The sequence below is a fragment of the Cavia porcellus genome, unplaced genomic scaffold, assembly GCF_034190915.1.
Source record: "Cavia porcellus strain 051 isolate PalLab524CR breed Dunkin Hartley unplaced genomic scaffold, mCavPor4.1 scaffold_26, whole genome shotgun sequence".
In the NCBI taxonomy this organism is placed as follows: Eukaryota; Metazoa; Chordata; class Mammalia; order Rodentia; family Caviidae; genus Cavia; species Cavia porcellus.
The window spans coordinates 7,574,464-7,579,360 of NW_026947509.1; the positions used below are offsets into that span (position 1 = coordinate 7,574,464).

General features: G+C 43.8%; 1 long non-coding RNA gene across 6 annotated transcripts in view; it reads left to right on the plus strand.

The window, feature by feature from the left end:
* The window catches only part of LOC134473176 (uncharacterized), a 61,049-nt gene extending 57,188 nt beyond the window's left edge, over positions 1–3,861 (plus strand). For all 6 annotated transcript variants that reach the window (XR_010043277.1, XR_010043276.1, XR_010043279.1 and 3 more), the window contains one exon: positions 2,996–3,861. This is a non-coding gene — a long non-coding RNA (uncharacterized LOC134473176). The remainder of the gene's footprint in view (positions 1–2,995) is intronic.
* Positions 3,862–4,897: the final 1,036 nt, after the last annotated feature.

Below are 4,897 nucleotides of genomic sequence, written 5' to 3' on the forward strand. Positions count from 1 at the left end.
GAAGTTCCCCAGGAGGAAGTCAATGAAAGCAATATGAAATTTTATAGGAAATTTTGTGCACGTGTATAAAGGTGAATCCTAGAAAAAGTGTTCATTGCAATCACAAAAATTCTAGAAAATCTCTAAAAATCTGTACTGACGTATCACCAGCACCTTGAGGTGAGAAAGTAATACAATCCTCAGGGTGGTCTTCAAGGACCACTCAGAACCTGGATTGGAAAGTGAAAAGGGGGCCAGGGAAAACCTGAGGAAGCTCTCTACCTTCGCTTGCTTTCGGTTATTTACTTTTGTTACAAGTTTATAGGTCACGTAGCTAAGCAGTACACTCCTCTGAGCTTGGTGATAAATAACACTTCTAAAGAATGGGTGAAGGAGTCAGTAATAGACGATTGTTGTTTTTTTAGGGAGTTGGAAATAGCTCAAATCAGTGAACCACCAACTCCTCACCTGGGGCTGCATGGGTGACATTTTCATGTCGGAAGCCCAAAGATCACACTGTTTCCTGAACTCGTGTTGCACTGTGTGCCTAGAAGTCTGATCAAGTGCACGCAGACTACAGGTGGCCTCCCAACTCTTCACCTGCACGCAGCTCTCCCCACCTCTGCTTGCCTGCTTCTAAATCCCATAACACCCTCGACCTTGTTCCCTTGTGGAGCTAAGTTTGAGACTTGCTCTTCCATCTCTACACTTGATTGGCTGCTTGAAAACAATCTGTCTTTTTCAAAAGTCCTGCTTCAGTGGTTGGTAGAGGACAGGGAGTTTGTAACAGTGGTTGTATGGAGCTATGTGAATGTTGGGCCCCATCAGGTCGGGGTGCCACAATGGCCTGGGGTATGGTTTGGGTTTCTGTGCAGCCCTGCTCAGCTTTGCTCTGCGTGATGATGAAGTCATGATGTAGAGCAGGTCACTGGGAAGAAGTCCGTGTCCATCCATCTCTACTGCTAGGAGATCACTCAGCTCCGACCTGGTACCCAGGAGGTGATGACCATCTTAGTGTTGGGATAGACTTGTGGACACCCAGGCTGGCCTCTATCCAATACAGTGACCTATCAAATCTACTTCAGCTGGCCCACACTCTTCCCTACTTGGCCGTCATGTCCTCTCCTGGGCTGCTCTGTCTCCTGCTGTCTCTTGGGCTTTTGTAACAAAAACACTTCTCCTGTGGGGTTCACTGATGGGTCTTAATTCTGCCTTTTAGTTTCATAAAATAAGTCTTTGTCTGCCATATGAAAACTAAGCAAAATATATAAAAAGTAGTGCAGAATTTTCAGAAAATACTCATTGAGCAGTCTTTTGAGCTTCACATTTAAACCAAGATTTGCACTTTATAAAATAATCCAGGTATCCTTAATATTTAAAACTCTGAAGGAAATACCTTGCTCATTTATTTCAGTTAAAAAAATGATGAAGATGTGATATGTAAATGAACAAGTTTCTCAAGATGAATGCAAATAATAGGTATTGTAAATATAAGAGATATTTAGGATTTATACACAATTCCACCACAAATAAGTGAAACAGTCAAGACCAGAACTTGCATCTTCTACATAGATGGCCAAATGGGCTTTCCTCCTTACACTGCCATGATTATTTACTCCATCATCCCAGCACTTATGAAGTGATTGCTGGGCTCTCATAAGGCTCTTTTCTCCAAGTTCACCACCCCTTGTTCCTTCAGTCAATTCACAAAATTCGCTGAATCAACCCCTTCAACATCCTGGCCTCCTCCCAGGATTTACCCCCTGCTCCTCCCAGGCCTGCTTAAAGGCTGTCTGAGGCTGGACAGCTTTGTGAGGGATGATGACGGTTAGCTATGCACCCTCCCCCACCTTGCAAGGAGAAGGCTTGTCGTGTACTGAGTCTGGTGATATGTGTGTGAGGATATAAATGGGGGAAACCAATGGAAACAAGTTGGACCACAGAAGTGCAGGCATACTGCGAGGCTGAGAGGCTCCAGGCCTGGAGGCTACATGGAGGGGAAGCTCAGGATGAGGAGTAGGAGCTGAGGCTCGGGAGGGACCCTAGTGGGGAGTGGAGGAGGCAGAAGACGGCTGTGGGTACGGGGTAGATTATTCTTGGTGATTTTCAGTGCACATCTCTTCCCCCTGGAATCTGATTAAGCATTTCACTCATCTTAGATTTATTTTGATTACTTACTGACGTGCTCAGTCTTACCTGTACACAGTAAGATCGGGTGCACAGTCTCAGATCTAGCAGGACCTCTGGGTTACACCAGGAAGACATCGCGCACATTCACCCGAGGGGCTGTGGATCCTCCGCGGGAGAATGACCTGGAGAGATGTGGCCCCTCAGAGAGCCGAGGGCCAGGTCTTGTCCTTCTGATGCCACCCTCCCTTCTGCTGTGTTGCTCTGCTGTGAAGCTCCCTGGTATCTCAGCAGGGAAGAAACTCACATCTCCATTCCTTGGTGAACCCCTGTCATGCTGCTTGCTTGTTTTGAGAAATAAGAAGTCACTGTCCAGCAAGGTTAGTGAGAAGCCTGCAGGGAACTTCTCTGGGCTATGCGTGGCCTTTGTAGCAACTTTAGATACTTACATAGCCCAGATACTCAGTGGATTGGGAAGGGGTGCAGAGGATGCTACCCTAAAATATGTACCTTTGCTATACAGACTATGTCAAGCTGAAGGAAATTCAGCAAATCTGGGGAGCAGAAGTGTTTGTTCAACCTTCTCTCTTGAGAAGACTCTTCTACCAGATGCCTACTCTGTATCCAAAGGGAAGGGGTGCTGCTTAGATGGGCCAAGGAGAGTCTAGACAAACAGACGTGGCTGGGCTCCCTCCAGGGGTCGCCCACCGACTGCTTCTTGTTTTTGCCCAGTTGTGTTTCCGTGCACTTGCTCTTCATCAAACCTAAGGTCAATACAGTTTTCTCTGCATCTGTGGGTTTTCATTTCTCAGGGCTCCCTTGTCATGTAAAGTTTATGTTAAATTTACTTGTTAATATTTTCTTTTGTTCTTTTGTATTTTTCTCATAGGACTTTCAGCGTTGAACCTAATGGTAGCCAAGGGGTGGACATTACTGTCTCCATGAAGTGGATGGTGGCTGATAGTCACCTTCGTTCCTGCCTAATTGCCACCAGTTAACTAGGATGTGCGTAACCCAGGAGATGTACTACTGTCCAGACTTTAGCCAACTGAGCTGACATGGGGGTGCAAATCCTGGCTCCCTAATTCGAAGTGGGGCATGTTCTGTGGTGCAGCTTGGGCCTTAAAGCTGATCCTGAATCCACAGACTTTCTCAGCTTTCTGCCCTTCCCTATCCTTGCTTCCCTAACCCTCCCCTCCTGGGACCACTGTCACCATAAATCTCTTGAATGAAGTACCTGCCTGGGCTTCATCTCCAAGGAACTATACCCAGTTCGGGGTCTGGATCCATTCCTGAAATGTGGGCTGAATTCAGATGAACTATGAAAACTGATGTTCTCATTCTCATGTAATGAACCATCCTTATCCACCCAAGTCATGTGGAAAATATGAATCATTCTAGATCTCCACAGCTCACATCCATTTACCAAACTCTGTTCATTTCACCTCAAAAACACACTCCAAGTTTATGCACATGTCTCTCTCCCTATGTCCATGCTCTTGGTTCTGGATCTCAGAATCTCTCTGAGATGGGCTTTATATCTCCAGGCTCTTTCTTGGCATTGAGGTTGGAGCAGCAAATCTTACCACAATGCCTACTTCCTGAAATACTCCCTGCCTCCCTCTGCCCACGATAGTGGGTCTCCCTAGAGTTTTCTTGAGGCCACATGCTGTCCAAATGGAGTCCAGCTGTCTTCTTCTGGTCAAATATTCTTGAGCTTTTTTAACAGTGTAAAATAATGAGAGTCATCATTGATCATTTTATTTCTTTGGAATCATTTTATTATTTTGGAAAAATAGAGTTGGTTTTCATCAAACTATTTTATCTATGTTCACATACAATGGATGTATTTTTTTAAGAAATTAATAAATAAATTCTATTGAATGTCTATTTCTCAGGTTTAAATTCTTATGTAGTAGAATAAATCAACAGTGGGACTCATGAACAAAATCTCCGAAGATCAGTTAGGCCTTCAGGTAGCTTTACCCTAGCCCTCTTGTGACTGAACCCTTTTGCTAAGCCACTCCTGAAATCCAAAGTGTTAGATATCATATTACAGGGCCATGCAGTCCATTGTGTAAACAATTTAAAATCATCTAAGTCCCACATCTTAGACTTAGATTCCCTCAGAAATATTGGTCATTTAATATACTCTTCATATTTTGTGAAATGCTATAAAACAAACACTTTTATAACTTTATATGGTAATTCTACTGTGGATGCAAAGTTAGCCTGATTTAAGGTGAAGATTCAGACAGATGAAGCAAAATGATAGGAAGTGAAGAATTCAGAACTCACCTAGGTCTCCCAGACCAGAAGTCCAGTGTCCATCCTGTCAAGGAGTGGTCTCAGTGGACAGAACAACCAAGCAGAGGACAATTGGTGCTTGTAGAGTTCCTTTCCATCTCGCTGCTATGGTCAGGATTTTATGCTCTGATTAAAGGTATGGATTGTAGCATAATATGTTTTCTTTTATTTTTTACTTAATTTTCCCAGAATTATTTGTTTAACTATAATATCAAGTGAAACCCCACAATTAGGGCCATTATAAGGAAATAGTCACTTTGAAAACTGTGCTTTTAATCTGGGCCTTTAGGAAGAAGTATAGTGAAGCTGTGCCTCTTCACTACACCTCTGGCCACAGACTCACATGGTAGGTAGTGTGCCACGCCAGGCACAGGCCTCTGTCACGCTCATGCCTGCATCTTTCACATTGATTTTTCACAACTTCATATGTATACAGTATCTGTCAAGCATGTATACACATTGGGAAAAGAAAAAGTTGCATAAA